The sequence below is a fragment of the Xenopus laevis genome, chromosome 8L, assembly GCF_017654675.1.
Source record: "Xenopus laevis strain J_2021 chromosome 8L, Xenopus_laevis_v10.1, whole genome shotgun sequence".
Taxonomy (NCBI): Eukaryota; Metazoa; Chordata; class Amphibia; order Anura; family Pipidae; genus Xenopus; species Xenopus laevis.
The window spans coordinates 19809832-19830050 of NC_054385.1; the positions used below are offsets into that span (position 1 = coordinate 19809832).

Genomic DNA, 20219 nt, shown 5'->3' on the forward strand with positions numbered 1-20219 from the left:
ACCGGGGGAGCAGGGGGTGCGATTGGGCCAGGGTCTGCACCCTCTTAGGGCCCCCGGCAGCTTGGGCGCCACTGAACTTTAGCGGGTTCGTGCAGGAAAAAATTGTATGGATAGGGACTGCATGTCCCGCGCCAGGGCCCGCCCCCCTCTAGTTACGTTACTGCACAAGTTTAACCTTTATCGCTAAAAGAAAACTTCTGTACAACTTTTTAGCAAGAGCTGAGAAAGAGGGCCAATAGTTGTATGAATTTTACTTGACCCACAGTGTTAGATAATCAGTGTTAGATAAGCACAGTGTTAGATAAGCAGGGTTAGACTGGCACATGGGGATACTGGAAAAAATCCAATTGGGACCCAGCCCTGGAGGGATATTTCGGCAGTGATCATGCTGGCATGTCTGCGGTTAAGGGGCATCTATTATAGCAAAAGTTTTTCCTTTGGTGCAGGCTAAAGCTGGCCATACATAGGGAGATCTGCTCATTTGGCGATGTCTAACGAGCGGATATCTCCCTGATTTGCCCACCTTAAGGTAGGCGATATTGGGCTGATCCAGGCCCAGACTGGCAATCTGTGGGTTCTGGCAAATGCCAGAGGGGCTGCTATAAGGTGCCATAGAAAGTCAGTATTTAGTGGGCTGGTGGGGGCTGTTTGAGCCTCTGTATACCTGAAATCCCAGGGCCTATTTTAATTCTCAGGCTGGACCTGGGTGGATCGGATCATGGGCCCTAGGGCCCAATGATTGGATCACAATGAGAAGAATATGGGCGCTCGAATCGTGGAACGTGTCAACGAACCAATGTGATCCTCGATCCGACTGGATTTTTAAACAATACTAAATTCTGCTTGCTATCGCTATGCCGCCCGCACTGGGAGAGAGCCACTGGTGCAGATGGCTAGGAAAAATCTTCCAGCTTGCTCATTATGCACATGTGTGGGATGTAATGTAGGGGCTCATAGGTTTGATAATGTCCCCATGGCTTTAAATCCCTACACTTCCTGATCTCCCTAGTTGCTAGGCAGATGCCCATGTATCTAGTTACCTCATTTACATATTTGTAACAAATTACAGGGGTGAAACTTTCTCTTTGGCTCTTGTTGTTTACCTGGTTGGATGTGGATCTGTTCCAGGGAGCCTGGGTGCACCAAGGCCCAGTAATGCCATCTTACCCTAGAGGTACCTGAACCTCTTGAGATAAGTCTGGGAACAGGGACCCAGTGAATGAGGCTAGTGAGTGGCAGGAATATAATTGTTATAGACTCTCCAGGAGACTAAGATAGTGAGGGAACAAAGAAAGAGCAGCGTTGTGCTCCATTAAGGATATAGAGTAGCTTCCCAGGCTGTATTTGGGACCACAGTGGATAGTGTCAGGTTTATATTATTCTCCCCGACTACTCCACTGGGTGGGATCCGCACCACTTTTGAGGTATATTTGCCAGGAGGTCTGTTTTACTACCTTGACTACATCCGCAGTAACATTCAGCTGCCTCATCCAACTGTCCTAGCCTGCTCATGTTATTCTGCATATGCCTCACTGCTTTGTAAGTAACCCTGTGGATCATTTGTCTCTGACAAATAAACTGTTATACTGCAAGAACCTCCTGGCGTCCTTTCTTTTACCTTTTTATGCACAGTAGCCTATGGGAGTTGTAGTTGCACTATACCCTCCCTTCATCACTTCCACTTAGCGAAGGCCCTGCCTTAATTGTTAGGGGCAGATTTACTAAAGGGCGAAGTGACTAATGCTGTTGACAATACAGCTTTTAGGGACTTTGCCGATTTACTAACAGGCGTAGGCGTAACTTCGCTAGTGAAAGAGACGGACACTAATGCTCATTCACACTCTATTGGCAGGCGAATTTCAACTCTGACGAAAGTACGTTACTCCGAAAATTCACTAAGATGCAGATTTTACTGAATGTTACCTCTTTCGCCAGACTTGCCTTCGCCAGCTCAGACCATGCAAAGTGCATTGGAGTGCATAGATCTTCCTCATTCTTCTGTTACTTACATCATATTTTTAGTGGAAAAAGATTCCCAAAAAACACTGGCATCTTTTCCTTTTTTTAGAGTGATAGTCTGCAAAAGTCCTCAAAATTTTTTTTGGGTAACTGGGTTCCCCCATATATTCTCGAAAATATGGAACATAAACTATACAGTGGGCTAATGTGTAGGGCATTGTAATAACTCTATTTTAAATTTTCCAGGTTCCTAATGTAATGCATTTGCTACAACATATATGTTCATTCAATTTTAAATTTCCCGCCGTATGCAAATTAGCCTTAGCGAAGACCTCTAACGAAGTTGCACTAGGCATCATTGAATGCTAGCGCATTTTCACTTTGATTGCCGAAGTAACGCTAGGGAAAATTTCCAGCATACAGCGCTCTGGAAGAAACTTTGCCTTTTAGTCAATTAGCGTTGACTGAGCGAATTTTTGCCTAGCTAATTGTAGTGATGGGTGCAAAGCCCTCGCTGGCGAATTTTCGCAGTTTAGTAAATTTACCCCAATTAGAGTCCGATGTAACCCATGCTCTGTAAACATAGCTGGACATTAATTATTTTAGCCAAAAATTCCCAAAATAGTGTTACAGTAAGATCAGGGGATTACTCATTATTTGCAGGCTTCAAGTCCCAACATAATGCTTCTGAGGAGCATTTTCTGGGCCAAATAATGCTGTGCCTAGGGTTGCCACCTGTTCGGTTTTGACCTAAACAGGTTTTTCCAAGGCCTGTTCGGGTCTCAACTTCATGTTCAGTTTTCAGCCTTGTAAAACCTGAACAATAATACCCCAGACTGATACTGTACAGGAGCAACTCATATGATAAAAATCTCATCAAATGTTTGGCATTAATGTTGTAGGAAGCAGAATTTGTTTACTTTGTCCTGTTTCTATACAGGGATGGGGAGAGTGCCCACCCATGGGAGCGGTACAGGAAGGAGTTGCCTCCCCTTTTGCAGAAAGGAAGAAGCCACCATGCTGTGTGCAGGGAAGGAGGGAAAGCTGCAGGGAGAAGCAGGTACAGGGCAATTCTTTTATAAATGAATGTGCCAAATGTGCTTTCTATGAGTGCAGAAGGAGGCGTATCAGTTTTCAGGGCTCTGGCTCTGTTCAAAGCAAACACCATGAGGATTCTGAAGAGCCTGCTACTTCACTGGGTGGCCCCCAGCATGTCAGAAATCCACAGAATGGAAAACACAGACTTTAAAATAGCTTAAGTATCTTAGTACAGGTATGGGACTTGTTATCCAGAATGCTTGGGACCTGGGGGTTTCCAGATAAGCGGTCTTTCTGTATTTTGGATCTGAAGTCTACTAGGAAATCATATAAACATTAAATAAACCCAATAGGCTGGTTTTGCTTCCAATGAGGATTAATTATATCTTAGTTTGGATCAAGTACAAGCTACTGTTTTACAAGAGAAAATGTAAATTATTTTTCAAAATTAGAATTATTCGCTTGTAATGGAGTCTATGGTAGATGACTTTCCTGCAATTTGGGAACTTTCTGGATAATGGGTTTCCGGATAACAGAACCCATACCTGTACATAGTTATTTTAAAGTTTACGTTTTCCTTGCCAGTAAACTGTTTCTAAAAGACCTCATTGTAGGGATGTGGGTGGTAAGTATATTTTGCCTAACTATAGAACAAGCAGACCCTGTGACCTGGACTGGCGGAATAGCAGAGTTTTTGCAAAGTTAATGGGGGCCTAAAATAATTTTGCTGAGGGGCCCAGTAACTTTTGTTATAACTAGCGATGGGCGAATTATTTCGCCTTGTTTCACAGCAGAAATGACGCCCATAGACATGTATGGCATCGCGCGTCAAAAAAAACCCCAAAAAACTTTGGGTGTCGCAAACATTTCGCCAGCAATGAATTTTGGGCAAAACGAAACCAAATTTAGTTTTCACATGTCTCTTTTTGGACCTAGTTATTCAGTGTTCCATTTAAAGAGGGGGGGGGGAGTCTAGTGGGGTATTGAATTGTTATAGATAGTGCTGAAATAAAGACTATTGTTTGGTCAATGCTAGAATATTTTTATACAGTTGCGCTGTGTATTTTTTAGTTGGTGCTGGTAACTTCTAAATGTGAAATCCTCACATCCCACTAATAGGTTTGTCACACTGTACATGTATCTGGAAAACTGCCATCCAAAGAGCTCAAATGCAATTTTTCATAAATCCCTGGCTTTTTTTATGAAATAATACAGGTATGGGATCCATTATCCGGAAATCCGTTATCCAGAAAGCTCCCTCTGCCAGTCTCCCATAGAATCCATTTTATCCAATAATCCATATCTTTTTAAATGATTTTCCTTTTTCTCTGTAATAATAATACAGTACCTTGTACTTGATCCCAACTAAGATATAAATAATCCTTATTGGACCCAAAACCAGCCTATTGGGGTTATTTAATGTTTACATGATTTTCTAGTAGACCTAAGGTACGAAGATCCAAATTACGGAAAGATCCATTATCTGGAAAACCCCAGGTCCCGATCATTCTGGATAACAAAATTTTTGGAAGCTAGGGTTTTTCGCATAAGGGATATTTCTGTAGTTTAGCTCTGTGTACCTTAAAGGTGTGGGTCACCTTTAAGTAAACTTTTAGTATGTAATAGAATGGCCAATTCTAAGCAACTTTTCCATTATTTTTCATTAGTTTTATAATTATTTGCCTTTTTCTTCTGACTCTTTTCAGCTTTCAAATGGGCGTCGCTGACCCCCATTTAAAAAGCAAATGCTTTGTAAGGCTACACATTTATTCTTATTGCTAATTTGTATTTCTCATCATTCAAGTAAGGTCCTCTCCTAGTCTTATTTAAATCTCTAATTCAAATCAATGCCTGGTTGATAGGGTCATTTGGACCCTAGCAACCAGATTGCTGAAATTTCAAACTAGAGAGTTGCTGAATAAAAAAACAAATAGCTCAAAAACCACAAATAATAAAAAAAATCAAAAATGAAAACCAGTAGCAAATAGTCTCTGAATATCACTCTCTGCATCATACTAAAATTTAACTCAAAGGTGAAAAACTCCTTTAAATCTACTAAAAAAAAACATTTTTGCCACTGATATGGATTCATGCAACTTAGTTCCCATCAAGTAGAAAGTACAAATATGGGACCTGTTATGCAGAATGCTTGGGACCCCTGATAAGGGATCTTTCTGTAATTTGGATCTCCATACCTTAAGTCTACTAAAAAAATTATTTACACATTAATTATACCCAATAGAATTGCTTTGCATCCAATTGGGATTTATTATATCTTAGTTGGGATTAAGTACAAGGTACCATTCCGTAACTACAGAGAAAATGGAAATCACTTTTAAAAATTCGAATTATTTGATTATAATGGAGTCTGTAGGAGACGGCCTTTCCGTAATTCGGAGCTTTCTGGATAACGGGTTTCCAGGGAAACAGATCCTATACAGGTACATCATTATTATTAATACAGAGAAAAAGGAAATCATTTTTAAAAATATGTTTTAATTTGGTTGAAGTGAACTCAACCTCCCATTGATTAGGATCTTTCTGGATAAGAGGCGCCCAGATAAGGGATCTATACCTGTAATAAAAATAGACAGTACAGCCAGAACAGATTCTTGTTGATGGCAAGACAACTTTTGTAGCATTAAGGCATGCTGTTTCATATTACAGATAGATCCCTTATGCAGAAAACCTTGGATCTGAGGTTATGGATGATATAACACATATTTATTTTCATTTATTGGCAAGATATTCTGCAGTGCTTTACCATGATTATGCATTATTCATATCCTTCCCTTCCCCAGTTTGAGTGTACAGTCTCTATCCCAATCACATTCACACAATACACTATCAGACTCATTTATTTAGGAGCCAATTAACCTGCCTTTGTGAAGGTGAAAATATGGGTTACCGGACCAAACCCTCAGAAACATGGCAAGAACACGCAGTCTTACAGTGAACTGAAACTGAAATCCTCTGAATTTAATAAATACAACATATATTTAGTGACTTGCTTGGTTATGTATGACTAGTGAATGAGCAACGGCGTGTTAGTTTGATCTTATTTAGAGCCACGTACCTGTCCTTTTCTGCATGGATATAATCACAAATTACTTATGTGCTGAATTAAAGAGTTTGCCCGTTAATAGCCACAACAAGAAGGGCAGATCAAAGACACACTAAAGGATATATCATTAAACCGTCAGCGCGATATAATAACGGGCACAGTTATTAAAGATAATCGCCTACGTAATTAGAGTGGGAGTAAGTTAAACACCATGTTAAACAAATCTGCTAAGGAGCTGTTACCATGTTTATGTTTCAATTACGTGGCCCTTGAAAAATGAGTACGGTATCTATTGAATTCATGGAGTGACTATTAAATGTTCTAACATTTGTAAAGCTGATTGCAGTTTAGTGCTGGCTGAATACAGATATGGGACCTATTATCCAGAATGGTCGGGACCTGGGGCTTTCCGGATAACGGGCCTTTCCGTAATTTGGATCTTCATACTTGTACTACTACTACTACTGTAGTAAACATTAAAAATAAACCCAATAGGCTAGTTTTGCTTCCAATAAGGATTAATTAAATATTAGTTGGGATCAAGTACAAGGAACTGTTTTATTATTACAGAGAAAAAGGAAATCAATTTTAAAAATTTGGATTATTTGACTATAAGGGAGTCTATGGGAGATGGCCTTTTTCAGTAATTCAGAACTTTCTGGATAACGGATCCCACACCTGTATTTTTTCATAGAGACCGATATGTGGATTTGTGGCCTTTAAAGGAAAACTATACCCCCAAAATGAACACTAAGGGCAGGACTACACGGCTGCACAAATCGCAGGCTTCACGTGGGATATGACGGAAATAAGGTAAGTAATTCAATTGTCGCAGCTTTGACGCGACACGACTGTCAAATGCAGACACTGCGTCTGCATCCGACAGTCGCGTCGTATCAACAATGCGTCACGATCTGACACTGGCATTACTTACCTTATTTCCGACGTGACGCCTGCGATTTTGCGGAATCGGCCATTTAGTCCTGCCCTTAAGCAACAGATAGTTTACATTATATTAAGTGGCATATTAAAGAATCTTACCAAACTGGTCTATATAATTAAGTAAATATTGCCCTTTTACATCGCTTGCCTTGAGCCACCATTTCATGATGGTCTGTGTGCTGCCTCAGGGATCACCTGACCAGAAATACTGCAGCTCTAACTGTAACAGGAAGAAGTGTGGAAGCAAAAGACAAAACTCTGTCTGTTTATTGGCTCATGTGAGCTAACAAGCATGGTTTGTTGGTATGTTTGTGTGCACAGTGAATCGTACGATCCCAGGGGGTGGCCCTAATTTTTTAAAATGGTAATTTTCTATTTATGATTACCCAATGGCACATACTACTAGAAAACTATATTATTATGAAAATGGTTTATTAACATGAAGCAGGGTTTTACATATGAGCTGTTTTATGTAATGTCTTTTTCTAGAGACCTACATTGTTTGGGGGGTGGGTATAGTTTTCCTTTAATAGGAGGGTCCCTTGTATTTGCTAAATGATCACTGAAGAGGGTGAAAATGTATCTCACGTGGCTCTGCTTTGTTTGTATTCAATTACAGCCAGTGCCAGCTAATTTTGCTAATAGCAGATTAACATTAAAATGAACTTCAAAGGACACTGAACGGTATATTATAGTAGGGCTTGTATGTCATTTACTGTCCTTAAATAATGTGTAACCTATATTGTGGTTACAGAACATTCCCAGCATTTTCCATGTATACTGATGGGTGTGAGCAGGGGCGTTTCTAGGGCCGTGGCATCTTTAAATGACTTGTAATAACTTATAGGTGGTTCACTTTTAGTATGCTGTAGAATGGTTAATTGTAAGCAACTTTTCAATTGGTCTTGATTATTTTCTATAGTTTTTGAATTATTTGCTTTCTTCTTCTGACTCCAGCTCTCAAATGGAGTTTACTGACCCCATCTAAAAACAAATACACTGTATTTTATTTATTGTCATTCTTGTTACTTTTTATTACTCATGCAGGTATGGAATCTGTTATCCGGAAACCTGTTATCCAGAAAGCTCAGAACTACTGAATGGCCATCTCCCATAGACTCCATTTTATCCAAATAATTCATATTTTCAAAAATGATTTCCTTTTTCTCTTTAGTAATAAAACAGTAGTTTGTACTTGATCCAAACTAAGATTTAATTAATCTTTATTGGAAGCAAAACCAGCCTATTGTGTTTATTTAATGTTTAATTGATTTGTAGGAGACCTAAGGTATGAAGATCCAAATTACGGAAAGATTCGTTATCCGGAAAACCCCAGGTCCCGAGCATTCTGGATAACAGGTCCCATACGGGTATTTCTATTCATGCATCTCCTATTCATATCCCGGTCTCTTATTCCAACCAATGCATGGTTGCTAGGGCAATTTGGACCCTAGCAACCAGATTGCTGAAATTGCAAACTGGAGAGCTGCTGAATAAAAAGCTAAGTAACTAAAGACCACAAAAAATAATATCCCTCTCTGCATCATACTAAAAATTAATTCAAAGGTGAACAACCCCTTTAAGGTATGGTGATACGATTATGATTAGAGGGATGGAACATGTGGGATTGTTTTCTCTGGAAAAAAAGAAGCTAGTGGGGGGACACGATTGCTCTTTACAAGTACATTAGAGGACATTATAGACAAATAGCAGGGGATCATTTTTCCCATAAAACGGATCACCGGACTAGAGACCCCACTTCAGACTAGAAGAAAAGAACTTTCATTTGAAGCAGAGTAGGTGGTTCTTTACAGTGAGGTTGTTGAATGCACTTCTGGCTGATGGCAGATTCTATTAATGCTTTTGAGATGATTTCTTAGAACAGCATAATATCACAGGCTATAGTAATACTAAAATCTACAGTTAGTATAGATATTGGTATACAGGGATCCACTATCCGGAAACCCATTATCCAGAATGCTCTGAATAACAGAAAGGCCATCTCCCATAGATTTAAAAATGACTTCCTTTTTCTCTGTAATAATAAAACAGTAACTTGTACTTGATCCCAACTAAGATATAATTAATCCTCATTGGAAGTAAAACCAGCCTACTGGGTTTATTTCGTGTTTACATGATTTTCTAGTAGACTTGAGGTATGAAGATCCAAATTATGGAAAGCTCTGTTATCTGGAAAACCCCAGGTCCCGACCATTCTGGATAATAGGTCCAATACCTATATAAAGTTTATGTGAGTGTTTGGAGAGGTCGGTAGGAGTGTGTGTATGTATAGATGCTGGGATTCATTTTTCATACATTTTTTAAAAACTCTAATTTGAATAACTCCCTAGTCAAATTCGAGTATGATAAATCTCGAAAATCTATTTAGAATTTTTTTTTAAAAAAACTCATAGAATTTGAATAACTCCCTAGTCAACCATAACAAAACTTGAAATTCCGATTTTTGGATTTTCAATTCGACCCTTGATAAATCTGCCCCTTAAAATATGTAATGTGTAAGTTATGATCTGTAGACTATTTATCTGCAGGGTTGCTCTTTCTAAAAGTTAGTATATGTAATGTGTAAGTGATGTTCTGTAAACTAGTTAACTGCAGGGTCGGCAGCTGAGATGAATCGTTTTACAGCCTGTGTATTTGCTCTTTTTTGGCAATTTTCAGAAATGCCATAAAAAATGCTAAGTTTAGGAAAGCTTTGCAGTTTATCAGTTTGATTTAAAAAACAGTCTTTACCTCTTGGATTTGTCTGTGTGTTTTCTCGGGAGGTCTTTTCTGGGAGTTTTATGACATATAATATGCAGTCAAGGGGGATCTCTTTACAGAAGCTGAGTTGGCAGGCGAGAAAATTCTGTTTTTATTTTGGGTCCATACACAAGACATACTCAGGTGCGAGTAGTGGCATCAAACTGTTTATATTTAGGGTGATTCCCCATTGTATGTAAAAGATTGTGTGAAATAATTGTGCCAAATTGTAAAAATTATTGGTGATTTTCAGAAATGTCTTCCCCTAACTTTGGGACAGCTTTACCGTTAATGGTGTTGTTCACCTTTAAATTAACTGTTAGACTCATATAGAGAATGATATTCTGAGACAATTTGCAATTGTTTTTTTTTTTCCCGTTTTTCTTTTATTTGTGGTTTTTGAGTTATCTTTTCAATTCAGTTTTTTTTTTTTATGCAATTTCAGAAAACTGGTTGCTAGCAACCACCATGCATTGATTTGAATAAGAGACTGGAAAATGAATAGGAGAGGCCTGAACAGAAATATCAGAAACATTAATTTAAGAAACAATTAATTTGTAGCCTTACTGAGCATTTCTTTTTCGATTGCGTCAGTGAAGCTGAAAGCTGCCGATTGGACCCGAAAGCTGCTGATTGGATCCAAAGAAGAGGAGAAGCTGACAAAATTCAATGAATAGAAGAGGAAGAATGAAGAAGACCTTTAAAGGTAAGTTCCACTGAATACCAATGGTCCATTTTTAATTTTTTTTTTTAAAACCCTGGCCACCAATGTTTTTTTTTTTTAAATTTTTAGTAGGGACTCGTGAACTCACCCATAGCGTATGACCACCTCGTGGGTAGGGTTGCCACCTGGCCGTTAAAAATGCTGGTTGAGCCCATTGTTATTAATAGGGAAAAAAGATAAATATATAGGAAGGCCGATATTTTTTTCCAGAAAAGGTGGCGGCCTTACTTGTGGGTGCAATTATGCTGGAATTATGAGGAGGGGGGTGGGGGGAACATGGTGTCCGCTACCTCTATAGCAAGGATAGAGGGGGCACGCAAAGATTATGTGCGTGTCTGGACCCTCCGAAAGGTTTTCTGCAGGGGGGCCTGGCGCTCTGTAGTTACGCTCCTGCTTTGCACACTTTTATATTTGTAAATGAGCCGTATTGTCTCAGAGCAATGGAGACTCTCAGCTCTGTGTGACTGTATAATATACATTCAGCTACTGCTGTGTGTATAGAGCATGGACTGATATTAGTCTGACTTGACATATCCAAACCCTTGGGGGTTAAAGCATCTCAGGAAACCACATCCCTTATCCCTCCTTCTGGGGCTGAGGTTTGCTGGTCCTAATAGAAATGTTAGCAGTACCTAAATGGTTTAGGGGCTGTAGCTGTAAATCACCAGTCAGTCCATAAATTACAGGATCAAATCTCTCTGGGCCCAGGGAATACAGGGAGGATTAGGAACCATGTGTGGGGAAGAAGATCTGAAAGATAGATGTGGTTATAGGAACACAGACTAATAGGGTTTCAGGAAAACCTTATAATTTATAGGGTGTCTTTACGGGGTTACGCAGCCAAATATTGCAGATCTACACATTTTCCTCCTGTAAGAGTGGCAGTGATGTGTTTATGGCATTAACCGTTTCATTGCCTAAGTGGCAAAAATCCAATAACACAGCTGAATTTAAATATGAGCTGGCTATCAGAACCTCGATGTCGAAGGGATAAGAGTTCTAACCCCCAGATTTTTTCCCTCTTCTTTCCCACCGCATGTTTTCTAGTTTGTTCTTACAAATAATATTATCTGAATGAGCCGTCTGCCTAGACATTCTTCTGCAGTGACATGAGCGCTAACAGTCACTTTTTTCCAAGAAGCTTTTATTCCTTATGCAGCATGTAAAGGTACTGCTGATACAAATCCATTTCTCGTTAGCTGAAGCAGATTCGAGCAGAGATCGCAGGTACTTTGCGTGCTTTGTGCACCCTGCAAGCTTTACATGCCACGTCGATAGTGGAGGTTTTGAGACTTTCCAGGTCAAAGATCAGCGGTATCAGGGGCACCAAATAATCATTCATCCTCAAATCTCCCAAGCTGCGTCCCAGCAGCTAGTCTTCTACCTTTTAGAATTTTTCCACATTTTTTAACAGCTCATAGAGATCCTGTTTGGAAACTGCTGTTTGGTTGCTAGTCCCACTAACTGTAGCAACCAGGGGTTTGTTTAAATATGAGAATAATGGCACATGGGAAATTCGTATCCCCATAAAGTTTGCCCAGGAGCAGTAACCCATAGCAAATAAAATGTTTGATTTTAAACAAGTTACCAATAACTGATACCAACCGATCTCTATGGGTTTCTATGGGTTACTACCCATAGGCAAACGTAGTGCATTTTATTACATAACCCCATAAGAATTTTGTTGCCTGAGCATATTCCAGTTTAGCAGTTGGAGGATAAAAGGGGTAACCTGCATTTATCCCATTGAATATAGTGCTGTCTGTGGTCGGCATATATTGCTTTATTGAAGTAGCCCAGATGAGCTTGGCACGTAAGTTTTCCCCACTCCTGCTCCATACGCATCCAACAGGGCACCTGTTGGGCAAAAATATTATCCCCAACCAAAAGTGCAGGCTAATAGAGCCGCACTCCGGTTGGAGGTAACAGTAGTTTTTTTTTTAAATTTGCCCCCTGCGGTGTTGGGGACACTCTCACTGGGAGGGAGCTCTCGGTGCGAGCGACCATGTTGTTCATATCGCATGCACAAATATGCTTCTGACAACACCCGCATGCGAATAATCAGCAAGTCTTGGCATTCGCTCAATATCAGATGCATGTGCCCCAACATGGCTGCTCATATCAGGAGTTCCCTCCTGGTGTGGGTGGCCTAGTGCTGGCGGGGGCAATTTAAAGGAACAGTTCAGTGTGAAAATAAAAACTGTGTCAATAGGCTGTGCAAAATAAAAAATGTTAATATAGTTAGTTAGCCAAAAATGTAATGTATAAAGGCTGGAGTGACTGGAAGTCCAACATAATAGCCAGAACACTAATTCCTGCTTTTTACCCAGTTTTTATTTTTACAATGAACAATTCCTTTAAAAGAAAAAAACAAACTACTATTACCCTCAATCAGAGTGCGGCTCTATTAGCCCGCACCTTTGGTTGGGCATAATATTTTTGCCCAACAGGTGCCCTTTAACTTGTGCATCATTGAGCAATTTCCCTGTTGTGACAGGCCTGTGTCCTCTATCAGGCAAGCAGGCTATGGTTTATACTTGCTTTGGCAGTTTTTTGTTCTCCATTGCGAGGTGCAAACTGTAACCAGATTGGGAGAATAAGTGCTTGTTAAATGAGCACTTAGGGGGTGAGCTTTTGCACTTTGCTGCCCCAAGGCTGCTTGCTGCTGCCGCCCCCCCCTCTTCCCCATATTTTTGGTGCTGGAGGTGATCCAGGGGTGGTCCACAATGCTAACAATTGTGCCTTCTGTGCTGAAAAAGCCAAATTTCTGGTTTGTACACCAGAAATTCAGCTCTTAATGTTACCAGGAGTGGCATTTTTGCCACCCCTGGTAACCAATGGAGCACTGCCATCTGTGGCACCCGTCTATTTAGCAATCTGCACTTTTTTTCATGATCTAAAGAAAATTATGCCTAAAGCGCTTGGAATTACATTACTGTAGGAATTTACAGCACCTGTTTTGGGGCATGTGTGGGTTTTTAAGCAAGCATTTCTGTGCAATAATCACCTGACCTGCCAGTGCGATTCCTAAAGAATTTGTCGCTCATGCCATAAAACTCTTGAATTTGCCCTATGTCTCTCAGTACAGGTATGCGATCCATTATCCCAAAACCCGTTATCCAGAAAGCTCCAAATTACGGAAAGAACGTCTCCCATAGACACCAATATAATGAAATAAACTACATTTTTAAAAATGATTTCTTCTTTCTCTGTAATAAAAAACAGTACCTTGAACTTGATCCAAAAGATATAATTAATCTTTATTGGAAGCAAAACCAGCCTATTGGGTTTATTTAATCTTCACATGATTTTCTAGCAGACATAAAGTATGAAGATCCAAATTACATAAAGTTATCCGGAAAGCCCCAGGTCCAGAGCATTCTGGATAACAGGTCCGATACCTGTACTTTTTATTTAAATGAAACCCATAACTGCTCAGCACACCAAGAAGCAGGTATTAAATTTTGAATTAATGTTTGGTCGGCCTCTGGGGGTGCACACAAACATTTACAAACAAACATTTACAAATTACCGTGTTAGAGTCCTGCAGCGGGTCGGGTACTCGCGAGTTACCTACAAAAAAATTGGGCACCCTGCGGAATGAGGGGAGAATTTTCCGGTGCGGATATAGTCGCGGGTCGGGTTGCAGGTCTAAATTTCTTATCTTATGTAATATTATCTATATTTCACTCCTTTTAAAGTTTTACAAAACTTGTTTCTGTCCCGCCCACTTTTGATGACGCCACTTCCGGTTTGCAGCACCATCACATCCTGTTTGATGGTGGTCGGCGGGTTACGGGTCGGGTTGTGGCTGAGGCAGTTGTGGGTCCGGGTCGGGTAGCAGATCAAAGTGGGTAAATATGCTGGTTGCGGTTTGGGTCGCGGGCTGCAAGTTCGGTCTTAGAAATTGGTTCCCTGCAGGATTCTATACTGTGTTATTTGCAAGGGAAAGACAGATACTGCATTCATTACATTTACAAATAACTGAAACAATTAAAATCACTGAAAATATGATTCATGTTTATTGAAAGAAATTCAGGAAGAAATCTCTATTCTAAACAGATTTCATACAGGCGCTATTGCAAAGAAAATATCCTTGCAGCCCCAAACACTGATGTCCAGGACAACACCTGTTTGTTACATGTTGTTGGGGAATTATGTGTTGAGCTTGAACCTTGCAAACAATACTCCCTGTGGGGAATAATGAAATATCACTATCCCCCTCCCCCCATTCCCACCCCCAGGTTTGGCTTTGCTGTTGTTTTGTTCACCATGATCATGAGGGGAGTCCCAATGTCGCCAGCAAGATGAAATGCACATATAGTATGGATATATGAGCTTCCAGGTATCCCCAGTAACATTGGACTAGCAGTGACAGAGCCCTGGTTTTTACAAGCAGAAAGTAAATCACAAGATTGGCAGTGGTTCAAAGAGAATGTTCTTCCCCCTAAAAACAGGTTTCATACAATGACTTTCTAGTGCTGGGGATCGGAAGAGGGATTTTTTTTTATTTCATCATAAAGGCAGCACCTTAGGCTTTTTCCATATGGAGCGTTTTTCTCTTGGCTACGTTTTGAATGTAAGGAGTGCCAACACAAAACTCTAGGAATGTGTATGGCAGCCGCTATGTTATGACACACACAGACAATTTGCCTTCAATCACATAAATCTCACATTTTGAGGCGATGAGCTCCATGGGCCATAACCACATAAATTGTCACACTGTCCTGTTTGCATTATCGTTGGTACACAGCTAAGAGGAATTGTGCACGGGTGTTTGATCATGTGTGGAGGACTGTGACTGTCGAATGCCTCCGCCTTATGTATTTTCTTGTGATGCCCATCTATAAGCAGCAGTATCTGTCATAGATACTGTGATTTTTATTTACTTGAATGGAAGCTGAAAGCTGAAATACAGGTGTTTCGACTGGTGTGTGCCCCTCGGAGAGAACTGCCCTAAATACCCAGGCTCGGATTTGTGTAAAGGCCACCAAGGCCTAGGGTGGCAGGATTTTAGGGGGGCGGCCTGCTGCACAACCACACCCACATTGGTTCTGGAACACTGGGGATACACAGGAGATACAATAGTTTTTTAAATTTCCCATGAGCCAATCCCCATTGCTCCAGTCCCGATGATGAAAATTTGCACAAATAAAGGGGAGGGGATGGGGGCGACAAACGGCAGTGGGCCTAGTGGCGCCCGCTATGTAAATCCGGCCCTGTAGGCCTGTAGCACATGAAGTGATTTTCAGATATTTTTCATAAAGCATTTTGGTGCCAAACGCGAGATGGTAGTATGGGGTGGTTTCAGTAATTTTGAAGCCACATTTTTAGGCCGTAAGCCTTCAAGTTCGGGACACAGGTACAAAAAGTAAAAAAAATGTTTATATTGAACAATAAAACTACAGTGGAGTATAAGATTAAATAGAGCAAACAACTTGTGGCTGTTTTGTTGATCAGTGGTCCTAATAATTTATCTAAATATATCTAATTACAGATATAAGCTGTCGACAGATTAAGTTGGCATCTTATTGGGCAGTGTATGGGGCCCTCCGACAGGCTTCCCTGATGGATATCTGTTCGAAAGTCGACCAGATGACGATCAGGCGGGTTTAAAAATCCTATTGGATCGAGGACCTCATCAGTTTGTATATGCAGCCCTCGATCCAACCGCCCATATTCTTCTAGGTGTGATGTGATAATTGGGCCCTAGGCCCCACGATCGGATCAGCCTAATATCACCTACCACAAGGTGGGCAAATTGGGGAAAGATCTGCTCGTTTGGCGACTTCGCTAAAACGAACCTTAACTGGCCAGGTTAACGTGCAAGAATCATATCCCCACCCCTTAGGTTGGTAGAGTCATTCAACCAATCCCTCGCCTTATTTCAGATCTGGACTGGACCTGGAATTTTAAGTACACAACCAGGACCAACTAGTCCCCTACCAGCCCACTCCACAGTGACTGTCTATAGCATCTTACAGCACCCCTCATTCCTTTGCCAGAACCCACAGATTGCCTGTCCGGGCCTGCCTTATGCCTCAATGTCTAGAAAGCCTAACATCTAAGCCCAATGATTACAGTTTCTTGTGAAGCTCCATCCAATAGGACAGTTATCCATGATTTACACTTCCCAAAGTATTGTGTCATTTGTGAGTTGTGTGAGAAAACCCTTCCTCTAATGCTACACTGAGGACCACGAGCAAGAGTCCTGTGTAAGGCTTGTTTTTGCTGCAACATTTACATTGCTTGAGTTACATATGTATTATTCATTTCTGGGGTTAACTTGACATTGTTAGAGAGAGGTCAGGCTTATGGCCCTTCAGGTATAGTAAGCCAGAACTCCCAGGATGCTTAGCCATCACTGAGTAAGAACTATGGATCCCCACAGATGCCAATGTGACATCCCATGCTTAGTATCATTTGATACAGTGTATATTTTCACAACAGTGCAGAATAACTTCTTTTTTTTTTTTACAAGCAATTATTGACTATTTTGTTCCAGGCTATAACATTTCTATAGGTAAGTGGGATCACTCTTTAATTTGTCAATGCAGGGTTAATCTGTTCTTCCCCTCCATAAACTTGACTCAAGATCACTCAAACTGAATAAGTGCTTTAGGCATACACCTGGCTCTTGTAGTATTTTAGAGAAATATTCCCCCCCCGCCCAAAGGTTGGACAGAATAAACCTATAAATAAAAACGGGGTTGCTTCAAAGACAAGCTGTACTAATTATCCACATAGGGAGGGAGCAGTGCAGTGGTTTAGGTACAGTACCATAGATATTTATAATTTTCTCATGAGATGTCCCCAAAATACCCTTTTTCCATGTATCCCCCTCTCCACCCCCCAGCAGAACTCATATGCCCCCAGAGGCAGAGGTGGATGAAGGGACTTTGTATTTCATTGTAAAATACATATAAGTCTCTTCACTTCAAAGAGTGCATATTTGGCAAAAGTTTAACATCAGTCCTTTATGAACATTTTGGATGAATAATGTGTCATTTGGTTATTTATAGTGAGACATTTAGTCTTTTAAACACTATAAGAAATTCAGGTATACCTGTAAGCTTTATTGTGTACATTCTAGTACCGAGTATGTTCCATGCAACAGAGAGAACAAATTGGAAAAGTTTATGTAGCACAAGGACTCTGTTGAATGCACCACAATCATGAAGCGAATGCCAACGCAGACAATATAAAATAAGATTATTGAATAACATTGGATTGAATTGCTATAGTTTGATGTATATTGAACAAGGGACATTATATACATATTATAGGGTGAAGCTATAAAGGGGGAGACAAAGAGGGGTCACTGTAGATGTAGAAACTGATCAAGTTTAATAAAACTAATGGCACAAACACCATCAATCTGGGTCACGGGTTGTCCCTTGCAGATCACTACAACACTGCAGTTGAGACAAACATGTAAACTTAATGATTCAAAATTTATAAAAGAAAAAAGATAAAGTGTACAGTGGCTATGTATCATATCACAGGTCATACGGCTGAGTTTTCAGCCGGGGGCATTTATGCCGACTGAAAAGCAACCCATGAGCATCTGTAGCCACTTCCATGGAAAATGCCATGTGAACACTTATAACTCTTGTTTTGGGGTCAGTAAATGGGGGCCACTTGAAGTGATCACAGGTGCTTTTTAAATGATGCCTGACTGCAAGGCGCCAATGCTTGAGATTAGACTAAGAACAGATATACCGATCCAGTGTGGTGCATTTGGTACATTCCAACCAGACACAAGCTATTATTATTATAGCTAATGAAAGTCATTGATATAGGAAATCAGCTGTAAATTGGATGGTCAACCAAAGCTTTCTGGGCTACAGAGAGGAGGGAATTGTTGGCTTTAAAACTTTATTATTTATTATTTACATTTTAATTATGCTTTAGTTTTTTCTTTTAGTTTGTCTGTATACATATTAACATGGTAAGTTAGGTTGAAAAAAGACACACGTCCATCAAGTTCAACCTTAAATCTGTATATAACCTCCCTAACTGCTAGTTGATCCAGAGGAAGGCAAAAAATAAAACATTTGAAGCCTCTCCAATTTGCCTCAGAGGGTGGAAAAATCCCTTCCTGACTCCAAGATGGCAATCGGACTAGTCCCTGGATCAACTTGTACTATGAGCTATCTTCCATAACCCTTCCATGCTAAAAAGCAATCCAACCCCGTCTTAAAGCTATCTAGCCGATACAGAACCTTCTGTTCTGTACTGGGAAAGATGGGTCAAGGGTGAGAACCACTCTATAGCCACTTAATTGTGGAAGAGCAAACTCCATTGAGTGGAACTTGGAAGAATTCACACATATGCCATCTTGGTTTAAATAAAATCAGGAAGACAATTTGCTACTAGTGGGCTCTATAAATCAGTTCCAAATGACTCTCTTACTCCACTTTTCCACAAGTAAACCTGTAGTTTATTGACAATGGAGACAATAGATTTTTTTAGTTTTCTCTATACAATCACAGACAAATATTTTGTGTTTTGGCAGTTTCATTTTCATCACTCTTGGGATATTGTATAATCAGCTCAACCTTTGTAAACGGCTAAGTGTTTTTTTCCATCAGGCTTTCTTGGGAATTAGGGTCTAGAGTTGTCCCCAAAATTGGTTATGTAATAAAAAGCTTAAAGCGTGTCCAGGACTAGTAACCCTTAGCAACCAGAGGTTTATTTTAAAACAGAAGATTAGTAAATGCCACCTGCCCAAATGTTTCACACCATGTCCTTTTACAGGCCTTTTACGGTCACTAGTGTGCACATAACGCTCATGTGACGTCATGCGTATAATGAGCAATTCTGGCACATTTTCATAATGCGCCTGCAAGTGACCGGACATGCAGGAGCTCTTTCCTAGTGTGGGTAGCGTAGCGCTGGTGGGGAGCATTTTATTTAAAAAAAAAAACAAAAAACTACTGTTATCCTCAACCGGAATGTGGGCTCTATTAGCCCGCACCTTTGGCTGGGGATAACATTTTTACCCAACAGGTGCCTTTAATACAATATATATAACAGTACAATGTAGGAAAGTGGTTATGAAACTCTTTAAATGGGTTGTTCACCATTATGTAAACTTTTAGTATGCTGTAGAATGGCTAATTCTAAGTAACTTTTCATTTAGTCTTCATTATTTATTTCTTATAGTTTTTAAATTATTTGCCTCTTTTGACTATTTCCAGCTTTCCAATGGGGGGTCACTGACCACATCTAAAAAACAAATGCTCTGTATGGCAAAAAATAGATATAACAGTACAATGAAGGGAAGTGGTTATGAAACTCTTTAAATGGGTTGTTCACCATTATTTAAACTTTAAGTATGCTGTAGAATGGCTAATTCTAAGTAACTTTTCATTTAGTCTTCATTATTTATTTCTTATAGTTTTTAAATTATTTGCCTCTTTTGACTATTTCCAGCTTTCCAATGGGGGTCACTGACCACATCTAAAAAACAAATGCTCTGTATGGCAACAAATTTATGGTTAATGTTACTTTTTATTACTCCTCTTTCTATTCAGGCCTCTCCTGTTCATATTCCAGTCTATTATTCAAACCAATTTATGGTTGCTATGGTAATTTAATGCTAGCAACCAGATTGCTGAAATTACAAACTGGAGAGCTGCTGAATAAAAAAAGCTAAATAACTGAAAGAACAGAAATAATAATAAAAAAAAAAAAACAATTGCAAATTGTCTCAGCATACCACTCTCT

At 40.0% G+C, this 20219-nt stretch overlaps 1 long non-coding RNA gene across 2 annotated transcripts in view; it reads left to right on the forward strand.

The window, feature by feature from the left end:
• Positions 1 to 20219, forward strand: part of LOC108699516 — a 144091-nt gene that overhangs the window by 96061 nt on the left and 27811 nt on the right. For both annotated transcript variants that reach the window (XR_005963535.1, XR_005963534.1), the window contains exons 8-9: positions 2900 to 3019; positions 10358 to 10469. This is a non-coding gene — a long non-coding RNA (uncharacterized LOC108699516). The remainder of the gene's footprint in view (positions 1 to 2899; positions 3020 to 10357; positions 10470 to 20219) is intronic.